General features: G+C 33.7%; 1 pseudogene; it reads left to right on the forward strand.

Annotated features, from left to right (window-relative positions):
* Window positions 1–534: 534 nt before the first annotated feature.
* On the forward strand, window positions 535–7,720 carry LOC105982578 (annotated as a pseudogene).
* The last annotated feature ends 5,471 nt before the right edge of the window (window positions 7,721–13,191 follow it).

Raw genomic sequence — 13,191 nt, forward strand, 5'->3', positions numbered from 1 at the left:
TGTTTCTATGTATACAGAAACACAATAATCATCCAGGGAAAAAGCTAAAATAGAATTGCTGATATGTAAATATGGTCATCTCACTCAAATGCATATATTTTTCAATGTATTCCAGTCATATCTTCCAAATTATTAAAAGGTGTAAAGATAGCTTTGTAAGGTGTTTACTCTTGTCAGTTAGTTATCTTGGGGATTTCATAAAACAGCCTTCTCCATGCAGAGTATTTTCAAAAGAATTTCCTTTTCATACCTAATTTCAAATGCCTTAATTTCAAGTCTTCTCAATGTCACTTTAAACTTTAAGGCTACAATATTCTCTTCCTTGTTCAATAGTATTTTTATTTAAACTGATGACATTTTCCTTTCAATTTTAGAAAATTGCCCTTCAATAGGTCAAATATCTAGAGTCCATGATTTCACTGAGCCTTCTGCCTTTCCATTAGAGAATTTATTAGGACTTTAAATGAATAATGATATTTATATTTCTTATTCTTTAGAAGTGGCTTCATTTTCTAACACATTCACGGTTTATAGATGGTAAATGCAATTGGAATATGTCATTTTGCTGTGTTTTCTGAAAACAGTAGTATGCAAGGTAAGCACATAGCAAAACTTACATCATACTGGGCTCCAATGGCTCATGCTTCTAATCCTTGCTACTCAGGAGGTTGAAAACTGAGGATCATGGTTCAAAGCCAGCCCAAGCAGGAACATCCGTGAGACTCTTACCTCCAATTAACCACCAGAAAATGGAATTGACATCACGGTTCAAGTGGTAGAGCACTAGCCTTGAGCTGAAGAGCTCAGGGTCAGTCTTCAGGCCCAGAGTTCAAGACCCACAATCCACAAAACAAAACAAACAAACAAAACCATACATCAGGTTGAAGGATAGGGTCATAAGGAAATCATAGGTAAAACATACTCATTTGCACACATGCTTTCAACACGTCAAGTTGAATAGAGTTAAAATTAATCAAAGATAATGTCTAGTTTTTATAAAAATGTACATTTTTCCCACACCCATTTTCTGTTTCCCACACTTCTTTTACTCTATGTTTCCAGCCTATAATTGAGCTAGTTATACATAAAAGGAGTTTGTAACTCCTTCTTTCTTATACCAGCAAAATTATTTGTTTACATATCTCATTTTCATTTTTTTCTTTGGGGCATTAAGTAAGTATATAGTATAATTTAACCCTGGTTTATTATTTTTTCATATGTGAAAGTAGGAATGATGGACTTCAACCATCACAGGTTATAGAAGAGGCTGTTTTTAGTACATAATAGGAGACCAAAAAACTAAGAATTAATGTCATTGATGTCTCTGTGTATATGGCCACATATACACATTTTTTCAAGTTTTAGGATATGGAATCACTATTTTAAGTGGTGCATGGTTTAAAGAGCAGAGCAATTCGTTTTAAGATGGGTGTTAAGAATGATACCACTCTGGATGATGACCAAATCTGTTTGTCTACCACAGATAAGAAAGCTTGAGATAAATCAATCTATTAACAAAATTACTGCTACATGAATGTGTGTTTGTGTAACTGTGTGTGAAAATTTGAAGGCAACTGGGTGGAGTGTGTACACATGCATATGCAAACTCAGATGCATTTAAGATGCATTTTAAATTTAGGTGATTGACCAATTCAAATATTTAGAGATATTTGGAGCTTTAGTCTACTGTTAGGCTAGTGTTCCTCTGTAATATTATTGCAGTGTTCATTACATATGAAAATGATAACTGTTGAAATATCTCTTTGACATTGGAGGATTGAAGTTGAGAATCCTGCCTTTGTGTTGGAATCTTTCCTCCTGTTGTACTTAATATATAATCAATGAGTTCTAAGTAAATGTGGTCTTGATTGTTAAACCATCCTATATGCTTCTAGAATTAGAACCAGAAGGGTGAGAGAAATCAACATGTCACTGATGTCTTTCTGTGCTCCGGGTCAGAAGCTTCACTAAAGTGAGAAAGCAAACTGAACTTAGTGAACTAGAGTTCAAATTCTACTTATGCTAGTCTATCTCTGCTAATTGGTAGGTAGATGTTAGAAGACACACGTAACGTTTCATTGGCTAATTGTTTCCTCCTTTGTAATTGACTAAATTAAATGAGCCATAAGAAGCATCTTGAGCAGAGCTTTATGTACTTCCCTATGCATGGACACTAGTTGTTTGCATTACAAAAGACTAACATCCTACTCTCATTATTTTCAACCGAGACCTCATAGAAATATATGCAGGTTTGCATTTACTTTAGGATATTATATAGGTTATTTCCAACTTGATTTTCTCAGTATACACATGATAAAAATGAAAGATTTCTTACAAATCTAAGAGTCTTTCCTTCCACCTAAGAGTCATTTTTACCTATAAATAAACTAAGAAATAATATTAGACAAGTCCCAAATACATTATTCAGAATATGTACAATCACTCACTCAGAATAAAAACAAATGCTTAAAAACACAATATACAGGTATGTCTTTTTCAGGAGCAGATGAATAAGTAATTTAATTGCCACTTTTAATTTTTAGCAGGAATAAATAAACACTATGGTATTTTAACAAGTTGGAAAACTTGGAAGAAAATGAAGTTTCTTACTGTATTTACCAGATATGGAAGCATCTTACTTTTATAACTTGCATATAAAGCAAGTCTTAAGGTGTATCTTATTCTGGCCCAAATTTTTCATCTACAATTGAGGTGAAGTAGGTTAAGATTTTTCTCAAGTTATTCCAAATTCCTTCTCTGCAAACTATGTAGTAGCAACCATTAATACAATAAACTTTGCATTCCCTTTCTAGCAATAGTTAAGAATTCACTTCTAATCTATCTGTAAAATGAGTACTGTTGCCCTTAAGCTATGCCTCTGGTATGCTCTTTCAAAGTCATTACAAGATACAATCCTTATAATACTTTTATGTCATTGAAAAGTAGTTTAGGTATTCTTTTATTAAAAAAATATGAGTGGGCTGCCCCTTTTCAGACATGGCTGAAGCTAGCGTGGCCAAAATGAAGTTTAATCCCTTTGTTACTTTGGTCAGATTCAAGGACTAGAAAAGGCATTTCAGTACACCCTCTTACATTTCCAGGAAGATTCCATCTTTTCTTCTTTCCAGTGAGTTTAGATTGAAGTACAATGTGCACTCTATGCCTATCGGAAGGATGATGAGGTGCAAGTTGTGCAAGGACACTATAAAGGTCACTACATTGGCAAAGTGGTCCTGGTTTACAGAAAGCAGTGTGTCATTTACGTTGGACAGGTGCAACAGGAAAAGGCTAATGACAAAACTAATGACTTTTACCCTAGCAAGGTGTTATCACCAGGGTTAAGCTAGGATTACAGGCATGAGCCACCAGTGCCCAGCTCAGAGTTTCTTATATTGTAAGATTTTCAGAAATATTTATAGAATCAATTTTTAATCTTTTAAATTTAATTTTATTGTCAAGGTGATGTACAGAGGGGTTACAGTTACATACATAGTGAGTACATTTTTGTGGTAATCTTATATGCTACTTTAATTATAAATTTCTTAAATAAAAATGGGTCAAATTTTTATCTATTTTATGCAGAATATTATGCATATATTTACACATACATATTTATGTAAAAAATTTAAGTGAGAGTGACTTCTTTTATCTAATAAGCAATCATCACAAGACAATACGTTGGAAAAGAACTCTGCAACGTGGGGGGTGTGGAGGAGGAAAATTGGGAGAAAAATGAGGGAGGGGGCAATAATGTTTAACAAGAAATGTACTCATTACCTTACATATGCAACTGTAACCCTCTGTACATCACCTTGACAATAAAATTAAGTTTAAAAAGAAAAAAATCAATGGACTTTTAATAAATTTCTTTAAAATATATTACCACTAAATATTCTTTTCACTTTTTGTGCGTAGAATAATTTTAAGGAATAAAATATAATGCCTATTAGTGGGCTATGAGTATATATCATGAACCTACCTGCAAAATGTTTTTATCTAATTTAACTTGAAATAACTATACTTAATGTCAGTCCAGAGTTATAAGTGAATGCATCTTCAGATTCTACTTATAACTATTGTCAAGAAATTCTATATATGATTATCTCTCTTAGTTCATGTTTCTGCTGCAAATTGCCAGGTACTGAGAGATCTGGGTACTGTCATCAGGTCGGTGAAAACCGACCTCCTGGCTCTTTATGGCTGCTTCCCTGCTTTAGCTTCACAAGTTGGAAAGAGAAAAAGAAAACTTTCTCCTGTCTCTACATATTAGGGTTCTCTAATCTCATCATGTGTGTCTGACTTTGTGCCAATGACATGCAGATACAAGAACATTAGAGATTAAAGCTTTGACATTATTAATTTGGGGAAGGTTCAAAGTTACACTTCATAGCAATTTACCTAGACTCCCCCAAATTTGCTTTCATTAATTTCATCTACTTATTTCAACCTGTCAACATCCTAGCTAGGATGGTTAATTAGGTCTCTTGCTCATATCCCTGCTAATCTCTTTGGCAAATAGCAGCTTGGCTACATTCTTAATATTCTCTATGTTATGGAAAGGCTCAGAATTTTCCACATCTTTAAATTGTGGTTCCTTTGGCATGGTAATGCCTTTTCTCAACTCATTTCAATTTTCTTGCATTTTATTATAAGCAGCGAGTGAGGAGGAAACAAGATGCTCTTGCATATTGGTTTTTTAAAAAAATCTCTTCAACAAAATATCCAAGTATGTCAGCCACATTTTCTATCTTCTATAAATTATTGGCATAAGCATGCAATCTAACAATGTTCCTTCCACCTTGTAACAAGGATTGCTTTATCATTGTTTATCATTTCCCTCGGAGACCTAATTACAACAGCCCTCTCCTCTCCACAGTGCCTATTGGCATTGTGTTTATGATGATTTGTATATTCTCTAGAAGACAGTGTCTTCTGTTTGGTTCTGTTTTTGTTCTGACACATCCTCAGAATCATTGCTCTGTCTCTGCTTGGCAATACTGTTCTGTAACTGGAACCTCAAAACTCTTCCAAGTTTTCTTTAGTCTGTTTTTTGCTATGGGATTAATTGCACTATGAAGATTCATTCATGAGCTAACATCTTTCTACAATTACTCTCTTCCTGAAGACTAGAATTCCAATATGTGAATGGAAAGATCTTGTATATTGTTTCTATAACATAAATGATGAAAAGTTGTAAATCTATTTTTTGTCATCCAAAATATTTGGAAAAATTGTTATTAAGTAATTGGTTTATAAAACAATTTATTCTTTTACTGTAAAGATGCATTAAATACTGAGAATGATCAGAATTTGAAATCAATGAAATTATTTCACATGATGTGCTTTTGAACAATGATAGGTTTTCAGTAAGAGTTGTGTATGTGTGGAATGCGACCTCTCTTGAACCCCTGCATACTCCTCTTCTACATCACCTCATTCTTGTTTCTCTTTTTCTTTTTCCGTTTTTGTTTGTGTTCCAGTTGTTAGCCTAACCACTTCCACCTTAGGAGCCCCTGTGCTATTGATTTACAGCAGGGCCTTTCCCCGAAATCTGGTGACACAGACCCTTCCCCGAAATTAGCTGACTAAGGCCTTATCAGGTGACACAGGCAACTGCAACCATACAGCCTCACCGCAACAAAATCCCCTGCTTTCACACACACACACACACACACACACACACACACACCACCACCACCACCACCACCTATGCCGCACCCCAACTCCATAGAAACAGGGTTGTAGTCCCCTCTAGCTGCTACTCTCATCCCATCAAGGTAGCCTGTCAGGTTATTGACATTAACTTCCTTTTCCTGTGTATCTGACAATGTGTCTCAGTTATTTTTCTTGGGGCAGCCTTTCACCTGTCCTGAGGCTTGAACTCAGAGCCCAGGCTCTGTCCCTGAGCATTCTTGCTTAAAGCAAAAACTCTATCAATTGACCCATAGCTCCACTTCTTGTTTGGAGATTGGAGTCACACAGATTTTCATGCCTAGATTAGCTTCAAACTGAAATCCTCAGATCTCAGCCTTCTCAGGAGCTAGGATTACAGGCATGAGCCACCAGCATCAAGCCTTCATCTCATTCTTGATCCTGACACATGCCTATACTCCCAGTTGCTCAGGAGATAGAAAGGAGAGTTTGTGCTCAGCGCAGGCTAATTAGAGAGATTGTAGCTAAAATCAATGTATGCATGGTATTACATTAATGCAATTCAGCTTTTCAGGAGGCAGGTATATGAGCATTGAATAAAAGACCACCAGCCTAGGCAAAAGTGTGAGACCCTGTCTGTAAAAAATAAAAGCAAAAGAATTTAGAGTATTTTTTAAATTGATAAACAGGAGGAAGAGGCCACCAAAGAGTCAGTGAGTACAAAGATAACCTTCTGTTCAGTGATGACATGATCATTCATGGTTTTCATTCCAGTGAGAGTAATGAGGATAACAGTGCTACACCTGAAAGCCCCAGCAACTAGACCACAAAGGCCACCAATAGGTCCATATAATTCTGTTCAGCAATATCTTAGGATTGGGACATATACTCAAACAATTCTTGAAGATTTACTGCCAGAAGCAGCACCTCTGCTTGAATTGAATGATATGACACTGTGGCAGATTGTTATTAATAGCCTTTCAGAAGCACCAACAAGGGGGAAAAAGACAAGCTATTAATACAGTTGGAGATGCTGTGAAATTACTTCAAGAGTGAAAGAAATAATAATAGTTCTAAAGGAAGCTGAGGTAATTGTTTTATGCGAATACCTGACTTCAGATCAAGAAATGGTATTTATGCTTTCAGCAGGTCTTCCAGACGTTTCAGATCCTCAAGCAATGCTTGATATTATTTCAGAAAAGATTTAAGAGCATTCTTCATGTTTGCAAAGGAACTATATCATGGACAGTTCCAGCCATCTCTCTGTCACAAATTCATAGTCTTGTCAGAAAAGGAAGGAAAACTACTTCACAACTATTTTCAGAGTATGGATAACTTGGAACAGGTTACAATATTCCAAAGGATAATTCAATTTCATGGTTCCTTTGCAACAGCATCTTGCCTGATTTGTAACTATAAAGTTGACTGAGAAACTGTACAAGATATTTTTAGCTGGGTATTTCCTTGATGTCTTAAGTGTACAGCTAATAAATCACTTGCTCTCATGAAACCAGGTTGTCATTTTTGGTGAAAATTTACCAGAACAATTTCATAGAGCCATGAAATATGGCAGAGATGACATCAGTCTCCTCATTGTTAAGTAAGACCAATAGCACTAATTCCAAGTTCCATGCCCCTATGAAATGCTCCAGATATTAATAGGGAACCACCATTGTCTGATCTGCATTTTGGTGTCAAGCTTTTTGGAGGCTCTGATACCATTATTAATGAATGTGTCATAGGTTATTTGGAGAATATGCCAAACTTTGCTGTAATCCTGTTAAACTTTTGGAAATTACTGAAAAACCTCCATGAACACAAAAAGAGTCAGTGAATTTATCAGAGTTACCAGTAACACCTTTTCATATTGTAGAAGAGTCAGGCTGAAGTAATTGTTACACTGTTCAATCAAGCAACTAAGAGTAAAGTAGATGATTTGAACCTATATGAATCAAAAAGTTGTATGAAAGAAAAAACACAGGAAGCACATATTTCTACTAAGAACAATAACACAGCTAAAAACAGAGTAAGCACCTTAATTTCTTGTTTATGGGTGAGAAACAACTGATGATGAATGCCAATACTGATAACATAGGAGCTTTTGACTCCCATTTTCTGAATGAAGAGTGGAAAATGTGTCTCTATTTCTTACTACTTTAACCCTGAAATATAAAAATAAACACTTTGCTAAAACTTAAATACAAAAGAATGGTAATATAACCACCAACACAATGTAGAAGTAAACAAAAATTCCTAAATCAAAGAATAGAGGTGGGAAGAACTTAAATGATAAAAATTAGAAACTGTAAAGTTAGTATATCACAAATGATTGATGAAAGAAATAAAATAAGATTAAGGTAATCATGTTCATTGTGTAATTCAGCCTCTAAAAAGATGCTATTCTCTCTTGAGAGAGAAAAAAAATAACATCAGTTCTGAGCTAGTCAAAATAATTCAAAATATAATGACAAGAATGAAGCATAACCAAACAATTTGACAAAAATTACACATCCCAACTTGGTGTTACTGAAGTTTTAGGACTGAAGCCCCAGCTCCCTGAGCTCCAGTGTACCAGGATGGGCCATCTGTATCAATATGACAAGGAGATTAGCAAGACAAGACAGGAACACCATCAGTGTGATCACATTGGTTAGGACAATAAATAGGCTCCATGATTCTAGCTCTGTCTTCAAGGCTGAGAGGAATGTTGGATTTTTAGAAAAATAAATGAACAAAAGTCAAGCTTTGGGTGTTTTCTGACTGACAGAGCTGGTAATCTTGTAAGTTTGTGGTGTGGTTGATCATTATCTGAATTCTGGTTCTTCAAAGTGATTCTGGACAAGTCATCACTGTTGACACTTGGGGGGAAAATCCGGTTGCCATGAGATTATTACCCCTGCTTAGCGGTACAGACTCAGGTCCCATCACAAAATAATTACTCCCACTTAGGGGGACAAATATCATCATGGATGATTTGCTCTGTGAGAATGGCTGTTGCTTGGGATAGTCTCTTGCGACAATTGTGTTTATTGATCATGCTGGTCATTCCTTGAATCCAAGGGAACTGCAGAAGAGAATGACTCAGAGGAAACAGGGTTGGAGAAAGAGAAACTAGAGTTAGGTCAGGTACCCACTTTCATTAACAAAATAACTAATATCACTCAACGTGCTCATAGACTGAAAACAAAATTGTATTTTCTCAATAAAACAAAGCAAATTCAACACTATTTCATACTAGCAGAAAAAGAAATAGAATTCTTAGCGAATTAGAAATAAATAAAAGTCTGATAGAGTCTGTCAAAATTATAGCAAATGATTTAAGTAATTGACAGATAAGAAGACCACTTAATTTAAATTAAGAAATATGAGGTATAAAAACCACTTAGGCCAGGTGCCCGTGGCTCACACCTGTAATCCTAGCTACTCAGGAGGCTGAGATCTGAGGACCGTGGTTCAAAGCCAGCCCAGGCAGGAAAGTCCGTGAAGCTCTTATCTCCAATAAACCACTAGAAAACCAGAAGTGGCGCTATAGCTCAAGTGGTAGAGCGCTCGTCTTGAGCTGAAGAGCTGAAGGACAGTGCTCAGGCCCAGAGTTCAAACCCTTCGACCGACAAAAAAAAAACCAGTTTGGCAAGGTAGTTGGATACAGCACGAACATTAAAACCAACAGTAACATAAACATAGAAACAAATGATGCATATGATGAAATGAATTACTAGTTATAACATTGATATAACATTAGTTGACATTTTATTGAATAATGTGTAGATTAAAACCCTTTACAAAATGTTGTAATCGAGTCTTAGTTCTGAAATAAATAGAACAGAGAGCTCAGATAATATGAATGAATGAATGAATGAATTTTTATGAGTTTTACTATTTTACTAACAACAGGTTATTATTATATAATAATGAAATTATTATTTAAATTATTTAACAATAATTACAATAAAATATGAGTAAATATTTTATATATTTATATATAATTATATGTGTATAATTATAATTATATATACTTATATATAATTGTACAAGGTAATGTGTGGTTTTATATAATTATATATTTAATATGACTATAAATATAGTTATATGACTTTATATAATTATGGATAATTATGTAACCATATTTATGTAACTTTATATATATCTATATATAATTATAATTGCATATAACAATTTATAGTTTATATGTATTCATATATGAATAGATATAACTATATATAAGTATATTATATAATAAATACTTATATATTATATGATATATGATATATTATTATACATATAAATATAAATAAAAATAAATAGAATTATAATTATACATATATTATATCCAACTATCTATATTTATATCATTCTATATGATATAATATATAATGTATATTTATATATAGCTCAATATATAAATATGTATTATACAATTATATATTATATAAAATATATGTAATTATAATTGCATGTGGTTATATATTTATATATTATAATTATATATAATTTATTATATATAATATATAATATGTACATATATAATATGTAATATATTATAATTATAAAATATAAATTATGTTATATATAATTATAATATATAAATCATATGTAATTATTTAAAATTTATATATTATACATAATATATAACATATATATAATTTATATGATGATTACATAAATATATATAATTATATATGATTGTTTATTGTTCTCAGTAAATGGCAAAGAGATGCAGGAATTCTTACAAATATCAATCCTTAACTGTTAACATATAAAAAATTAATATTTCAGTTATAGTCTTAATAAAAATTATTAAAATTTTCAAAGAAATTTTAAAAACTAAAGAGAGTCAGATTTATTTTTAATATGTTTTTTATTGTAAAAATACTGTACAGGAGGGTTTCAGTTACATGAGTAAGGTAATGAGTACAACATCAAGCTTTGCTACTTCCTCCTTTGTTTTTCTCCTATGCTCCACTCCCTTCCCTCCCATCTCCACAGCTATACTCTCCCCTTCCCCCCATCCTCGCCCTTCCTACCTAAATTGTAAAGTTCATTTTTCAACATAGTGTCTTGTACATCTCATTGTTACAATGGACCAACCTGTATCCCTATTTGAGCAATTATTTTCCCTTCCCCTCCCCAAATTAGAGAAGTGTATATACAAGATGCAGAGCACCGATATCAAATACAGTGAAAACAGGGGTTAATCCGTGGGGGAGGGACATACAAATAAACAAAAAAATCACATGGTACATTATAAATACTTTAGGAACAATAGCAAGAAAGAAAAAAAACCACTTTTGTCCCTATCTTGGGGTTCATTTCATTCTTATCTGGTCATATGTATATAGCTTTTGACCTTTTCTGCTTGTCCCAGAAATACTAGTTATTGCAAATAATGGAAACCATAGGCCCTATGTTTCTTTGGGCCTGGCTTACTTCATTTAGTATATTTTTTCCCAAGTCTTTCCATTTTCTAACAAATGGGGTGATGTCATTCTTTCTGATGCAGGCATAGAATTCCATTTAATATGTGTGTGTGTGTGTGTGTGTGTGTGAGTGTGTGTAATATATATGTATATGTATATCACATTTTCTTCATCCATTCTTCTACTGAGGAGCATCTGAGTTAGTTCCATATCCTAGCTATGTTAAATAATGCTGTAATAAAAATAGTTGTGCTGGTAGCTTTGGTATGGTCTTGTGATCATTTGTGTAAATGCCCAAAACTGGGATTGCTGGATCATAGGGTAGCTCAAAGCAACAACTGCTCCATAAACAAGTGGGCTAAAGATTTAAAGAGGAACTTTTTTGAAGAGGAAATAAGAATGGCAAATAAACATATGAAAAAATGTTCAACCTCTCTAGCCATAAAAGAAATGTAAATCAAAACAACATTGAGATTCCACCTCACCCCAGTTAGAATGGCTATAATCAAGAAATCTAATAACAACAGATGCTGGAGGGGATGTGGACAGAAGGGAACTCTACTGCATTGTTGGTGGGAGTGTAAACTTGTTCAACCACTTTGGAAAGCAGTATGGAGGATCCTCAAGAGTCAGATTTCTTAAGACACAAAAGGCACAAATTTTTATGAAAGCAAAAATATTCAACAAAATTCTTAACATTGAAGTGCATTAATGTTAAAAAAGTTGAAATTCATTTACATTCAACATTTCTGTAAGAAAAATAAAAATATAAACCATGAACTGAAAAATAATGTATATGAAAAATCATATTTAATAAAGGTGTATATTTTAGCCCTGTGAAACTGCTATAACAAAACATCATTTGCCTAATAGCTCATAAATTTCTCACTGTTCTGGAGCTTAGAACTTCAAGATGAGGGTGGTTTCTTCGTTTATATATAGTTGTTTCATCCTTGTGCTCTCCCTTGACAACATGGCGGTGGTTGTGATTTTAATGTGTTAGTAGAAGCTTATGTATTGGGAAAATTCACACTAAAAGTGTTGAAGAGGTGAGATCTTAAAGAGATGTTTAGGTGAAGAAGGCAAGCCTTTATTAGTTGATCACCATAATTATGGGAGTAGTTTCCAGTCTGTGGAAGGGAACTCTTGATAAAATGATGTGCTTGCACTTCTGCTTCCTTGTACATAAAAACCTCTTGATTTTCTGCCTTTCACCACGGAATCACTCAGCAAGTAGATTCTTGTCAGAAGTGAACTCCTCAATCATGGACTCAGCAAACTCCAGAGCTGTAAAGAAATAAATCTCTACTGTTTTATAAATTTCCCAGTCTCTAAGCAATTCTTTTAGCATCACATGAAACACAAAGACATGTCCTATAATCATTCCTGTGGTCTCCAACAAACACCATGACTTAATCAATGTTCAGATACCCACCTCTGTTCATCAATCTGAGGGCTAGGATTTAACACATGATTTGGGGGAGCACCCAAAAATCAACATATTACAGAGTGATATCTAAAAGTACAACTTTCATATTCAATGATAGGAATCCAAAAATTTGTTAAAATAATGAATGGGATATTTGGAAAGAGATTGTGCTGAAAATAAAGAAAATGTGATTAAATATTTTTAAAGCCAGTCAGTTTTTAGAAATTAAATAAGATCTCAAGAGAATACTGATGCCTATAAGGATGGCTAAACAAAAATGATGATAACTACCTATTGGTGGCAATGTAGTCATGAGCTCTCACACACTATAATGGGCCTTCATGATTTTTACAGCACTTTAAAAGAGTTTGCAAGTTTCTTATACAGTTAAAAATCTCCTCATCATATATTCCAGTATTTTCTTTCCTGCTTTCGTACCAACAGAGAAGTGAAAAAACACACACTCATATAATACCTATAAATGGATTGTTTTTATTCCATCTTCATAATCACCAAAGAGAATTGGAAACAAGGTAAACATCAACCAGCAACCAGTAGGGAGCTAAAGAAAGTGTGATACAGTCCTATAATAGTAATAAGCAAGGAAAAGAACAAATTACTAGTATATGTAATAATGTGGACCTCATATCCTACACTAAGCGAAAAAAGTTAAACTCAGGATCATTCATGTTG

Source organism: Dipodomys ordii, unplaced genomic scaffold, assembly GCF_000151885.1.
Source record: "Dipodomys ordii isolate 6190 unplaced genomic scaffold, Dord_2.0 Scaffold16, whole genome shotgun sequence".
NCBI lineage: Eukaryota > Metazoa > Chordata > Mammalia > Rodentia > Heteromyidae > Dipodomys > Dipodomys ordii.